The sequence below is a fragment of the Vigna unguiculata genome, chromosome 11 (genome assembly GCF_037176805.1).
Source record: "Vigna unguiculata cultivar grain cowpea cultivar isolate G323 ecotype 2 chromosome 11, ASM3717680v1, whole genome shotgun sequence".
NCBI lineage: Eukaryota > Viridiplantae > Streptophyta > Magnoliopsida > Fabales > Fabaceae > Vigna > Vigna unguiculata.
In genome coordinates this window covers 19,178,213-19,194,521 of record NC_140802.1, presented here as the reverse complement: position 1 = coordinate 19,194,521, position 16,309 = coordinate 19,178,213, and positions in this window count along the sequence as shown.

The following is a 16,309-nucleotide window of genomic DNA, read 5'->3' as shown; positions in this document are numbered from 1 at the left end:
TCAAGTATAACGTGTTAGTTGAAGGTTGAAACAATAGGGTTTTTTTTTTTTTACAGTTAGTTGCTCTGGATTTTCTTTTTTTCAAATGGTCTTAATATTTTCTTTTTTTCAAAATTTTCTTAACTTTAAGGACACCTTATAAAGAACCCTAGCATGCTTCTAACAGGGATAAACGTGTTGGTTCATCTATAGCACAAGTAAGGACTATTTATGTTCCAAAATATAGAACACAGTTCACAAAAAAAATTGAAAAGCAAAGAGATAACAGTATGCTTGAAAATTATATTTGTTAGTTAGTTTTTTTTTATTTGTGTTCTTGATTGATATCGTATCCATTGTTTCAGTCTGAGATAGGGGTGAGTATGGACTAGATTTTTAATGATCAAATCCACATACAGTTTAGATCTAAATAATTGGATTAGATTTTCAACCCAAATCCATTTCTTTAGCAAAACTAGTTTGGATTTTTTTTAAATCCAGATCCAAATATTTGGATCAAGATTTAAATCCAGTCCTAATATTTGGATCAAGTTCAAAATTCATAATCCATTTGGTTCTTTCCACTTCCATCCTAGTCCATCTAGGTCTTCGGGCCCGCTGTGCTCGTTTGGGTAATCAGGCCCGGCGTGCCCGTTCGGGTCATCAGGCCCACTTAGCCCATTTTGTTCTTCGACCCCGTTTGGCCCGTTTAGTTCTTTGGGCCCATTTGGCACGTTCGGGTCTTCGGCCCATCTGACCTGTTTTGGTCATTAGGTTTGCCTGACTGGTTTATGTCACCGGGTCCGCTTGGTCCGTTCGGGTCTTTGGGCCCGCTTGACCCATTTGGATCTTCGGGCCTACCTGGCCAGTTCGGGTCTTTGGGTCCGCCTGGCCCGTTTAGGTCTTCGGGCCTACCTGACCCGTTCAGATCTTCGACCTGCCTGGCCAGTTCGGGTCTTCAGGCCCGCCTGACCCGTTCAGGTCTTTGGGCCTGCTTGGCCCGTTCGGGTCTTGGGCCCTCCTAGCACGTTCGGATCTTCGGGCCCGCCTAGCCCGTTAGGGTTTTCAGACCCGTTTGGCCCGTTCAGATCTTATTGCCCGCTTGACCCGTTCCAGTTATCGGGCTCGCTTGGCCCGTTCGGGTCATCGAGCTCTCCCGAATTTTCTGGGTCGTTGGACCCGATCGACTCGTCTGGTTTGTCAGGCCCTCCTAGCCCGTTCATATCTTTAGGCTTGTCCAACCTTTTATGGTCGTCGAGCCTGCTCGGTCCGTGCAGGTCATTGACCAAGGCCCATTTGAGTCTACATTTAGCCTAGTCCATCTCAACCTTTACCTTAACCCAACTAAAAATTTAAACTGAAAATTGGGATTGGATTTTTTGGATTATCCGACGATGGTGGAAAATTACTGCGGGGATTTCTTGGTTTGAAATAGCAAAAAGGTGAGCCATCAAATACTTTTTCCCCTTATAATTTGTGTAATTATTAGTTTGCTATTTTAAAAACTAGAAGGTAAAGCTTCGATTAACCTAGAATTTCTTAATAAGCAAATTTTGGTTGATATTGTGCTATGACAAGTAACATGCGTGGAGCTGTTTTTTTTTTGACTTATTTCAGAATTTGTAACAATTGCATTTACTTTATAATTAATTTTTATTTATGCATAGCTTGAAGAAAAATTAAATTGAAAGAGTGAAAGAAAATTTGATTTTGAGTTTTCTAATAGAGTGCACCACCATTTGGGTGAGATAGATAATGTTAATTTGATATGGTCAAAAAGATAGGCGAAACAAGCTTGGGAGATGCATTTTCTGTGAATCTATGTGAGTTGCTTCTTGAACTATCCGACAACATCATTTGTAAATGTGCTCTTGGACAGAAGTACACTAACAACATGGTCAAAGAGCTTGCAAGGAGGTTGATGATTCAACTTGCAGCTGACACTTGGGGATCTGATGTAATCATCTAAAATTGCAAGCACTGTGTGTAGGATTCTTCTGGTATTTTCTAGGAAAATGATAGTTTAGGGATCTCCTTGTTTTATTGAGTTGAGGGCCTTTACAGTGGTCCTCCAAGTGACCCAAACTCAAAGTTGATCACCTTTAACCCTGAAGCATGAGAAGGCAAGCGTTTAATTGTTTGCATACTGTAGTTGAATAGCGAAGCATAAGATGCATAATTTTCTTTGCTGTTATTGTCAATATAGTTCTCTTTACCTTTTTTTTCTTCTCTTGCAATATAGTTTCCAATCGGTGGAGTGATATCTAAGAAAATTCTCCCTGCATGTGTTCCCACTTTGTTGGAAGTCATGCGAGATCCACATGTAGTTGTAGATGGTTTTACTTATGAAGCTGAGGCTATACAAGGATGGCTTGATGGTGGTAATGACAACTCACCAATGACTAATGATAAGCTTGACCCTCACAATCTTGTTCCCATTATGGTTTCGTTCTGCAATCCATGACTGGCTTCAAAACCACTTATCTAGTGCTTTTCTCCCATTTTAATTGAATTGTATATCTACTTTTTATACACATATCTAGGAAAGAAAGTTATCAATTCATTTTGTTAGCTTGGATCAGGTTCTTCAATCACAATTTATACCTATCGTCTTGTATAGGTTAGACAACAACATGATTATCCTACAATAGTTCTGAAGTACACATTATATAAGATATATATCAGAACGACTCTTTATGTGATTATGTTTATATTTTTGTTAGTTTTATATAAGGAAATTTTGATTCATGTGAAGGAACTGTCTAAATTCGATAGCAGCAACAATTTTATAAAGTGAGAATCTCAATTGGTCATGATGTGGTTGGTTATTCCTTTATGTATGGGTTTATCTAAAGCAAATAGTAACATAGTGAAAAAAGATTTATTTTTTTTATAAGGGAATGCTTAAACAGGAGCTTAAATGTATTTTATTTGTGATGATTTTTAACCGTCAAAATGTGATATATTTTGTGGCGGTTTTTAACCGTCAAAATATGATGCATTTTGTGGCGGTTTTTAACCGTAAAAAATATGATGCATTTTGTAACGATTTTTAACCGTCAAAATATGATGCATTTTGTGGCAATTTTTAACCGTCAAAATATGATGAAATATAAATAAATTAGACTACATTTTGTGGCGGTTTTTAACCGCTATTTTTTTGTTCTAACAATACCAGCAGTTAGAATATTTTTGTCACAATTTGTTTTTGACATTCATATTTCTGACGGTTATTTAAACCGTCAGAAATGTCATTTGTGACGGGTTTTAACCGCTAGAACTTGTAATTTTAACCGTCACAAATATTCACTTTTTTTGTAGTTAGAAGAGACAGTGTTCTTCTTCAACTAACTTTTCTATACTTTTATCCTTTTAATAGATTTATCACAAAAATGTTTCACATTTTTTTCATTTCTTTATATCGCTAGTTTTATGTATTCATAATCAATAATTTAATATATTGAAATATTGTGTATTTTTTGATATTTAGTTAAGCTAAAAGGAATGTTAAGGTTATCGAAAAATCAGAAGAGAAAATTCAATGAAGTCTCAAATTGATACTTTAATATTTTTTGATATTTAGTTAAGCAAATTTAATATTTAAAGAATTTTAAAAATAAAGTCCTAAAATATAGATTATATTTTCAATTATATTAGAGTTTGTTTATTACATGAGTCTTAATATTTAAAATATTTAAAGTCTTAATATTTTTAATTATATGTAAAGGATTGGCTTCTCTTTGAATTTCCTTCTCAATAAAAAAACACAGGTTCTGTCACTTCCGCGTTTTAAAGGATGGACTTGATGCTTCCAATTTTTACATTTAATTAGATTTGATGTATTTTTGTTTCTCTATTTTAGATATAACATTTCTTCATTTTCTTTTTTCTTGAGTATATTTCCTGTTCCCTTATTTAGGACACATAACGGGAATGTTAATTAAACATTTGAATACTATCTTTGTAAATTTTGGCACTCCACGTTAAATGTCCTAAACACAAATACTTGAAACATACGATGATTTGATATTGTGTTAGATGTGGTTGATTTGTAGGTTTGTGATTTGAACAAGTGTAATATTTTGTCAATTATTTGAATATTGTATTCTGAATTTTTTTACCAATTAAGATTTAGAAAATTATATTTTGTTGGTGTATGGCCGGGTATATCCCGGCCCAATAAGACAGAAATAGTCGGGATCACCCTAGCCCAAGTATGAGTCACATTCGTTGTGGCCCGGTCATTAGGGTAGCTGCTTTTCACCTTTTATCCAACACAACACAGAGGGCCCAATAAGTGTAATGGCTGGATATATCTCGGCCCCTCTTGGCCGAGTACATCCCGGCCCAAGGGAGTGGTAGATGGAACATGTGATTATGACACAGAGCTACAAAGGAGCAGCGCGCAATCTCAGCCAAAAAGGAAGGACTTGATATTCGGCAAAGTACAGACGGGCAAACCCCACAAAGGAAGGAGTTGATATCTAGCGAAGTACAGACGGGCAAACCCCAAAAAAGGAAGGAGTTGATATTTGAGAAGTACAGACGGCCAAACCCCAAAAAGGAAGGGGTTGATCTTTGACAAAAGTATAGATGGACAAATCTCAAATGGAAAGAGCTGATCTTTAACAAAGACACAAAAGAACAATCTTAGCCAATAAGGAAAGAACCGATGCGTGTAACCTCAGTCGGAAAGGGAAAGAATCGATCCTCGAATACAAACGGCCCGCACATAATAATAACATGTCCATTAAGAAATTAGTATAAATTAAGGCCTAGTGAACAAGTAAAGGTACGCTTTTTTCACTAACCAATTACACCTCATATCAATCACTTTCTGACTTGAGCGTTGGAGTGCCTGCAGGTACCCCCACCCCCGGAGTGCAGACGGCAAGGAGATCCAGGAGGAGTCCAAGGAGGAACAGGAGGAGGTTCGACACAGAGGGTTCTTGAGATCGTTTGGTTCTGCACCGAAATAGTATCGATCAGGTACAATTGGCGCCCACCGTGGGGCCCGACAATTCTCAAAAAGGATGGTGTCGACAAGAGCAACAGTCGATCAAAATACAGTAGCAGCAAAGGTGCAACGAGAAATGAACCGCCAGTTGGAGGAATTGAGACTCAAGAACAAGGAAGAACTAAACGCCCTGAGAGAGGAGAACCAGCGGAGGCGAGCACAAATTGAGCAGAATCCCCTACAAAGGGAGGAATCTCGTAGCAATGAAGAGGGAGGGGACGGTACCGGGCGAGACGTGTCCCGAATACAGACCACCACCAACCAAACAGAAGCAAGGCCCAGAGCAGTCAGACGCCACCCCTTCGTGGACGGGATCATGGAGGTGGAACTTCCCGCGCGCTGGAAGGGGTTGACTATGAGCCAGTACGATGGCACTACTGATCCGGAGGAGCACGTAGACGTCTTCACCACCCAGGTAGGATTGTATACTTTGGATGACGCAATCCTCTGTCGTGTTTTCCCAACATCCGTAAAGGGACATGCACTCAATTGGTTCACACGATTACCACCCAACTCTGTCTATTGTTTCGATACGTTGGCCACCCGTTTTGGCATACAGTTCGCCACCAACAAGCCACACCATCTTACTTCTTTGGCATTGGTGAATATACGACAGAAAATGAGTCTTTGCAGGAATTTATGGAGCGATTTGGGAAGATATCTTTGAATATCTCTAATTTGAATCCTGAGGATGCCATGCACCCCCCATAACAGCACTAAAGCCTGGCCCTTTCGTTGACAGTCTATGCAAGAAGCCCGTGAACAATCTGGATGAGCTTCGGACCAGGACCACCAAATTCATACAGATGGAGGAACTGAAAGAGTTTCACAATACAACTCGATCAGACGCCCAGGAGAAAAGGCACCATGATAGAGAGCGAATGTTAGCATTGCGATCTAGCCACAGGTTCAAAGACTCTAGGCAGCCGAAATACAATGGATACACGCCCCATGTGTCCAACAAAGCCAAAATTCTGGAGGAAGCACTAAACACCGATCTAATAACAGCCCCTCGAAGGGTCCCGACTCCCCTGAACGCCGATACCACCAAGCATTGTCGGTATCACCGAAATTATGGGCACATAACGGAAGATTGTTTTACCTTGAAAGACAAAATCGAGGAACTGATACAGGTGGGACACCTGAGAAGATTCGTGAAATGGGAAGGCGGGGGATTCTCTTCTAGGGGAGAATGAGAAAAACGCTACGAGGAACAACCACGAAGGACATCAGGATACCGAGAGAGGGAAGGAGAGGGCACCCGAAGAAGGGTCGAACCCAAAAAAGATGATGAGCGGGATACGAGAGAAAGACCGCTGAGAGGAGTAATCAATTATATTTTAGGAGGCTTTGCAGGAGGTGGAGCCACTACATCAGCAAGAAAGAAATACGTACGAGCAATTTAGAGCGTCCATGCGTAACAGTATGTCCCAGGCGGCACATGCCACCCATCACGTTCCGAGACGATGATTTCCAAGCGATCGACCCCCAGCATGACGACCCAATGGTGATATCAGTAGAGATCGAGGACTTCGCAGTAAGAAAAACCCTGGTGGATACGGGTAGTTCGGTGGACATCCTATACTGGGGCACTTTCAGAAAGCTGAGAATTCCAGAAGGGAAAATCCAACAGTACTCAGAGCCGATCGTGGGCTTTTGAGGAGAGCGAGTGAATACGAAAGGCTACGTTGACTTGTTCACCAAATTCGAGACAGGAAGCATAACACGAACGGTAAAAATTCGATACCTTATTGTTGACGCTCACACCTCTTATAATATTTTGCTAGGGAGACCTTTGTTGAACATGCTTGGTGCAGTGATATCCACATATCACTTAGCTATAAAATTTTTGTCAACTTTGGGAGACATAGTCACTGTACATGTAGACCAGCCAACTACGCACAAATGCTACATAGACAGCTTGAGAGAAAGACCCATACACAAAGTGGAGAGCCCAGCACCGCTACAATACCAAAATCAAACCCAAGTCCTTTCACCAGGGAAATCTAGTGTGGCGAATGACAAGTGCTGCCCGGAAACACGAGGGGAAGTTCTCACCCAACTAGAAATAGGGTCATTCCGTGTCAAGGAAGTTGTGGGTAAATGCGCATACAGATGGGAACACCTATCAAGTGTCTCTATTCCAACAACCTGGAACGCCTCACATATGAAGTATTACAATTAGTTTTTTAAATGCTTATTTTTTATTTTCAGACTTCTTACGAACGATTTGTGGATTGATTGCATAATAAGTGGTGTACTCTTTCCTACCTTGATTCATTATTATTACTCTACGCTTACATTTTCCATCGCTGAAGCACGCACACATTTAAATCAAGTGCATCAATCAAATACTTTCTTAGCATTCTCTCTATGGGAAAGGAAGCTTCATCAAACTAAATGATCCACCCCATATCTATATCAATGGGAAAGGAAGCTTCATCAAACCAAATGATCCCCTCATATCTGTATCAATGAGAAAGGAAGCTTCATCGCCCTAGATGATCCCCTCATATCTATATCAATGGGAAAGGAAACTTCATCGCCCTAGATGATCCCTCCATATTGATAAAATAAATACGACAAAGATGACAATAACAACATACAAAAGCGGACTTACTAACCTAGTAGGGGATGAAGGCCAACCACATCTCGGCCAGGAATGGCCAGGTACATCTCGGCCAAGACACATGTTGGCAGCATCACAACCACATCCCAGCCAGGAATGGCCGAGTACATCCCGTCTAGGAATGGCCGGGTACATCTCGGCCAAGACACATGTTGGCAACGTCACAACCACATCTCGGCCAGGAATGGCCAGGTACATCTCGGTCAAGACACATGTTGGCAGCGTCACAACCACATCCTAGCCAGGAATGACTGGGTATATCCCGTCCAGGAATGGCCAGGTACATCTCGGCCAACCACACTCTTTCTTTCCTTCATACTCGATTTTACACATTTCAGCCTCTTGTTTCACTTCGTTCACTACGAGACTTGGGGGGCTGGTGTTGGTGTATGGCCGGGTACATCCCGGCCCAATAAGACAGAAATAGCCGGGAACACCCCGACCCAAGTATGAGGCACATTCATTGTGGCCCAGTCACTGGGGTACCTGCTTTTCACCTTTTCTCCAACACAACACAGAGGGCCCAATAAGTGTAATGGCCGGATATATCTTGGCCCCTCTTGGCCGAGTACATCTCGGCCCAAGGGAGTGGCAGATGGAACATGTGATTATGACGTAGAGGTACAGAGGAGCAGCGCGTAATCTCAGCCAAAAAGGAAGGAGTTGATATTTGGCGAAGTACAGACGGGCAAACCCCACAAAGGAAGGAGTTGATATCTGGCGAAGTACAGACGGGCAAACTCCAAAAAAGTAAGGAGTTGATATTTGAGAAGTACAGACGACCAAACCCCAAAAAGGAAGGGGTTGATCTTTGACAAAAGTACAGACGGACAAATCTCAGAATGGAAATAGCTGATCTTTAACAAAGACACAAAAGAACAATCTCAGCCAATAAGGAAAGAACCGATGCGTGTAACCTCAGTCGAAAAGGGAAAGAATCGATCCTCGGATACAAACGGCCCGTACATAATAGTAACATGTCCATTAAGAAATTAGTATAAATTAAGGCCTAGTGAACAAGTAAAGGTACGCTTTTCTCACTAACCAATTACACCTCATATCAATCACTTTCTGACTTGAGCGTCGGAGTACCTGTAGGTACCCCCACCCCAGAGTACAGACGGTAGGGAGATCCGGGAGGAGTCCAAGGAGGAACATGAGGAGGTTCGACACTGACGGTTCTTGAGATCGTCTAGTTCCGCACCGAAATAGTATCGATCAGGTACATATTTGTTTTAGCTTTGCTAGGTATTGTGTAGTTTCGAAACAAAAATGGCCTTTAATTATTTTTTTTTGATGTAATAAATTAAAAGTATAAAAATTTGGATAAAATATATAAACCAAAAAGAACAATCCCGTGTTTTATGTTTTCAAAACTTTAGAATATCATACTTAAAATTCAACTTCAACTTCTTCAAAATATTGGAAATCAAAAGTTTTCCTATGTATTCATTTCTATTTATTTCCATTACTTATTTAGACCTATTATAAAATAGAAAAAATTACTCATTTTTTTTTACAAGGATGTGCATATACGTGCACAGTTAAACAAATTCTAATGTGTAAAAGGATTTTAAAATAAAAGATAATTGTTCATAAACTTTCCCTACAAGCCTAAAATAATATAATATAAAAAACTAAAAGAATGAAAATAAAATAATATGAAAAATGAAATCTTAAATTTAAAATTGAACACTAACATAAAATATATAAAAAAATAATAAATAAAACAAAAAGTTGTCACATGATACTGCATTCGTATTGGTAGTAATAAGAATGCATGGTTAGGGTTTCTTGTAAAGCCAAAATCAGAGAATATGTTTCTTATTAACCATAATAACGATACATTTCTTGATACTGGTGATAACATTGCTTTAAGATAGACGAAAGAGTAGGTTTCATTCTCGTTCTTTTAAGAGAAGAGAGAAGGTTTGGTGAGATGAAGAGAAAGTAATTTGTAACCTACCTAGAGAGAGAAGAAGAATAAAAGAGACGGTGTTCGTCTTCAACTAAGTCATCTATACTTTTATATTGTGTATTTCTTTATATTTGGTTAAGCATGAATGTTGTAAAAGGTTATCGAAAAATCAGAAGAGAAAATTCAATGATGTCGGAAATTGATACTTTAATTTTTTTTTTTTGTAAATTTTTTAGATATTTAACACCAAACTTTGTTGGTTTTCTATTAATTTAAACTTTTTATATTTAATTATATTTTAAATTTTAACAATATTAAAATATAATTATTTTATCATTTAATTGTTTTTTATCTTTTATTCGTGAACATTAAATAAAATATTAAACATATTAGTAATATTTATGGACACTTTTGTTCTTTAAATAAAATAAAATTGTATTGAAGGTTATCATGTCGAATTTGATTTAATATCATAATTAATAATAAACTTTTACGATATTCGATGTATATTAATTATTCTTAACTAATTAATTAATTAATAATAAGAATTTTAATTGGCAGGTAATTCCTTCATGGGTAATTATTTCCTACAAAATTATAAAATTCGCAAGTATTTTTTACAAAATTTGTTACAAAAGTTTTTTATACAAAATATTTTGTAAAAAAATTGGCAGCAATTTCCTACAATTTTTTTTTTCATAACAAAATTTATAAGTATTTCCTGCAAAAAAAAAAATCAAAACAAAATTGGCAGGAAATATGAGTTGTTTTAGTAGTATAGGGACAGAGTCCTCTTGATCGTTGAAAGGGAATTTAGGTTGCATATTTTGACAACCAATGATGCATATTGCTTTAAGATAGAATAGAGAGAGTAGGTTTCATTTTTGGGATCGTATTTGTTTAGAATGACTATTGGCAACACGTATTAAAAATGTATTTTTTCTAGACTAATTTAAAGAACTAATACCATGAAATGCATCGTTATTACTGTCAATACAAAGCCTATTTTCTGATTTTAGCTTTACAAGAAATCTGAACAATGCACAATTATTACTATCAATTCCAATGCAGCACCATAGGCTTTAGAAACCGATCACGTGACATTTTTTTATTTATTATAATTTTATTTTATTTGTTATATATTTGATGTGAAGAAATTTTTTCAATCAAATTTGTGTATTCAAAGATTTTATTATATTGTATTATATCTTTATAAATTAGATACTTTATTGACAAGTATCGGTAAACTATATAGTGACTAATTATTTTTTCACTAAAATTTGTCACTATTTAAAGATTTGATTGTATTGTACTATAACTTCTCACCAATCTATTTTAAGCTTCCATACCACATAAAATCTCATCTTAAAAAAAGTTTGAATTTATAAAACAATGAATAAGTTAGACTCCCAAAATTAAGTTAAATGATATCAAATATTTTAACATTTTTTTTAACATTGACCTGACCCTTTGAGAAGGGGATCTTCTTAAAACACATACCAAATTTTTCACTCATCATCACCTTATTAATATCTACTCTATTGTAATGAAAAAAACAAAGTGAGTTTGAAATTCAGAAAAAAAATTGTGTTCTTAATCTTTCAGTTACATTTTACTCTCTTACCCTTCTCTTATTCCACCACCATATATAAATTCTCTATTTTTTCTTATTTATCAACAAGAACAAATATATTAATAGGAGCAATAATATTGCTTTAATCTAAATACAAAAAAAAGGAAAAAAAAATCATCAAGAACATATCTAAACTATACATCTTTCTTTACCAATCAAGATTAAAACATAGATGAAGTTGTGGTTAGTGAGGTGAAATAAAAAATGTTTAAATTCTTGTATATTTTAAATCGAAAGAAATGAAAAATTTGTCATCATGTCTTTTTTTTTCATGTTTTAAATTTTCATTTTGCATATGTTAGAGTATATTATAGAGTGGAGTTAAATATGTTTTTGATCTCTTAACCTTTAGTGAAAATTGAAATTGGTCCCTTTTTGAAACTTTGACCCAATTTAGTGCCTCAACCTTAGAAATGCATGAATTTAGTCATTTTAACCAAATTTTGTTAAGTTTATTTGACATTTCAATGTTAACTATTTTACATTTGAGTTGTTTATACTATTTTACATATTTTCGCTTTAATGTTAACGAAGAAGCACATTTGAAACGTCAAATAAACTTAATAAAATTTGGTTAAAAGGATGAAATCCATGCATTACTAATGATGAAAGACTAAATTGGTCCAAAGTTTCAAAGTTTGGTTAATTCTAATTTCCGGTATAAGTTAAAAGACCAAATATATATTTAATTTTTAGAATTAGAATGTGAAAGTTATCAAAAGTGGAAATTTTAATTGATAGTGATGAAATTCTTTTTTTTTTTTCAATTTGTGTGTTTGTTTCTTGATTTCATGTTGCATTTCGCATATTAAAATAAAAAATAGAAGGCACAAAGTAACCGCATCATTAGTATCATATCATCAATCAAAGTTCTCGCCTTCAACGCATACATACTCAAAGTAAAGAGAAGATTCCAAGAGTAATTTAAATTTTTATGATTTATTAAATAAAGGGGTGACTCTCTTACCACATAACTTTGTTATTACATATATAATAAATAAATGTATTAAAATTTTTAAAATAGTGAAAATAAATAATGAGATAAAAGAATGTAATATAGAATATATACAAATATAATATGTAAAACAAAAGTTTGTGCCACGACCAAATTGCTTTTCAAAATTTGAATCTATTCAGGTACTCATGAGCAGTAGTGGAACTTCATGCAATATGTTGGGGTGTTAAAATTTGATTAAATTATTCTTTGGTCCATTTTTTTGTCTAAAAATATTATGTTGGTCATCTAGTGTTTTTTAGTTTCAATTTGGTCTCGAGTTTATAAAAAATAATGCAATTTTATTTTTTTCGTTAAATTTCTTAAAGCAGAACAAGAATTTTTCATTAAAATTGATACTACGATTATGCCAATTACACCCACAAAGCAAATCATTCACAACTTCAATTTTGATGAAAAATTCTTGATTTGATTAAATAAATTTAACGAAAAAGGACAAAATTACATATTTTTTTAAAATTTGGACCAAATTGAGATTAAAAAAAACTAAATGAGTAACTTAATATTTTTGAACGAAAATAGGAACCAAAAGAGTAATCCTAAAATTTTTATATAAACTAGTCAAAATATTGTATTTACTTTTCTTATGATAATAAAAATAATAAAATTACAATTATTATTATTATAATTATAAAATTAGATATAAATAATTTTTATAATTTTAATATAATTAATTTTCATTTATAATGATTCAATTTTAAAAAATAAAAAATAATTAAATTAAACCAATAACAATTTAAAAATAATATTAATAAAATAATTATTTTTATTTAAAAATTGTTTAAAAGATTAAATTGAAAAATAAATGTAAAAAAGAAAACTTTTTCTTATATATAAATATAAATGTGTAAATATTTATTAAAATATTAAATTTGAAAACATTTATTTAAAATCATATATTAAATTATATAAATGTAAAAAGAGAAAATAGTTGGGGTTCATGGACCCCGTAGTCAGTGGTGGAACTAGGACAAAAAGTTGAGGGGTGCCAAATTCAAATTTGTATTTATAAATTATTCTTTTTTAATTAAAAAAAAAAACTCTTCATTCTCTATCTTCAAAACAGGTACACATGATAATAGAAGCAAAAAATAAATACCATTCACTATCATAGCATAAAATAACCATAAAATAAACACAAAAATTTCTAAATTTCTACATTTCTACATTTAGGATTATATTTCTTTGGAGAAAAATATAATTATGGTTTATATCAATTTCATAAAAGAGTTCCTAAGATCGTAATCAAGATTCATACTAATTTGGGAAACACTTAATTTGGGAGAGATCATGTGAAAATGTGTTATTTAATCTCTCTCTAAGAGATAATGTGAGAATGCGTTTTTTAATATCTTTGTTCTTTAATATCCCTTTCTCAATTTATCTCTTTGTCTTTTTTTTTCCTCTTACACTTTCTTGATGGTTTACCTTATAACTAGAAATAGAACATTAATTTCTTACATTAACAAAGTCTTTATCAAGTTAATTTTTATTTTATCTTTATTTTATTTTTTATTATAATTTTTCATAATATAAACTGAATTTAAATAAAAAATAATGTATAAAAATATATAAATATATATAACAATTAAAATAAAAAAATTTTGGGGGAGCCATGGCTCCCCTTAGTCATAACCAAGGTCTGCTCTTGCCCTTAGTTCCAACGTTGTTCCGCCATTGCTTATGGGCATCCATTCTAGCATTAGTGAATGCCTTTTCTTGTACAGTCTAGAGAGTAAAGAGCTTCTTTTGTAAATATTAAGAAATAAAAAAAAATATAAATGATCAAAGTGAAAAAATATTGAATTAAAAAGAAATCATATTCTTTTGAAAAAATAAAAAAAATTCGTTATTTAATTTGATAAAATTCAAAAAATGTTACTAAATAGAATTTCCATGTTATTGTATGTTTCAAATAATCTTAGAATATATATAAAAAAAATAGTAGTAAAATAATGATTTAAAAAAATGAAAATAATATAATATAAGATAAAATAAAATCTCTTAATTTTAAAAGTCAAAAGTAAATAAAAATATTTAAAAATGTAATAATAAAATCTCTCACATGAAATTCAGTTTCTTCACTTGTTATACATATATTATTTCTAATGGTTTTGTTTTTTTTAAAATCACCACTTAAAACTTTTGATTGAATGATTGCACATAAGATGCTCTTATTAGTGTTGGTTCTACAGTGAGTACTCATTAAAGTTCCACATTAGATAATATGATGAGTAAAGTAGCAGAAAAGTACTATAGAAATAAATAGTTTTTTTTAGTTATCACCACAACATAATATATCATTTGAACTTATGAGAGACTTGAATAGTTGTGTGGCATTAAAAGGGTTGCAATTTTGTCTAAAAAAATTGCATGAGAAGTATGACTTTTGTCCAAGAAAAAAAATACACGATAAATATTTGTAGTTTTGTTCACAAAAAATATATTGTATGAAAGTTTGAAGTTTTTGCAAGAAATAAAAAAAAATGAATGTAGTAAAACTTTTTGTGACTATTTTGCTTGAAAAAATTATTTTCTTATTGCATGATTACCAACAATTGACAATGGTAGTTGAATTAACGGACCTGTAAACAAGGTAGGATAAACCTAGTATGGGGATGTTTAGGGTGTAGTAATATCTATATTAACCTTCCTTTTTATTATCATAATAATGTGGACTGAGATGATGTGTATCACAATATGTGTTATGATCTCGATCCTTTCCTACATACCCCTAAATATAATATTGAAGAGAACTATAAGTACGTGGGCAATGGTCAATAATGAATATAATTACTAGTAATATTCTCATTACTTTTTGTATAAAATAGTCAATGTTTTTACAATGTGGTAGCTTGAATTTATGTAAGAGGAGAAAATTTATATGGGAAAGAAATTTGTCTTTAAATTTATTTTGCATGACAATATAGAAACATCTGTCTAACTTTCTAGCATAAATTATTGTGGAAATTCCTCTTGCCATCATGATAACTTTACCTTAAATCAAACATTTTTTTTATCAACAATAACAAATATATTAATAAGGACAATAGGGTTACCCCAACCCAAATACAAAAAAAAAACAAAGAAGGAAGAAAAAAAGAAAAAAACAACAGAATAAATCTAAACCATACATCTTTCTCTCCCATAACTGTTGCCCACCAAATTACAAGAAAAAATTATAATAAGAAAGGAGACTAGAACATGAACTTGATCTACCACTCTTAATGCCAATATGGATCCTGCTAGGGATGTCAACGGGGCGAGTAGGCTACGGGTAGTAGCTTCCCCGTACCCCACCCGCTGAATAAATATTCGCCCCGTACCCATATCCATATCCGTCGGGTATCCGTTATGCGGGTACCCGTCTATTTTTTTCATATTCGCGGGTAACCACGGATACCCGCGGGTATTTACAAAATTATTTAAAAAATAAATATTTAATCATAAATTCAAATAAAATAAAATAAAATACATCATTGTCATAAATTTTAAATAAAGTTCAAACAAACTCAAGTTCATACAAGTCCAAATAATCATAAAAATATAAATATAAAAAAATGTTCAACACAATGAAAATTCTTTAATTAGTGCTTTAATCAACAAGTCCACCTTCTCCGATTGATTCCTGAGAAAAAAATTAGGTAAGAATATTTTTTACTAATATATATATATATATATATATATATATATATATATATATATATATATATATATATATATATATATATATATATATATATATATATATATATACGTTTCCTACCCATTGCAGGTTTTATCCGCGGATACCCGCAGGTACGAATATTTTTGACATCCCTAGATCCTGCATAGAATCATAAGCACAACACCACACACCAGTATAGATTCCAATACCAAAAGAACAAGACTTAAGCAACACAAAACCATACACAGATAGAATTTCATTCTGAACCTATTGTAAACAAAGAACATTACCTTCACGTCCCCACCCCATCAGATAATATAACAGTCTACTAATAGAGGGATAAAAATGAGTCCACCACCAACCTAAACAGAAGAGCCTAATATCTGCTAAAAGCACAAAGATTGTAAACACATGGTTGGGCACAAACACCAATCAGGGTATGAAAATAATG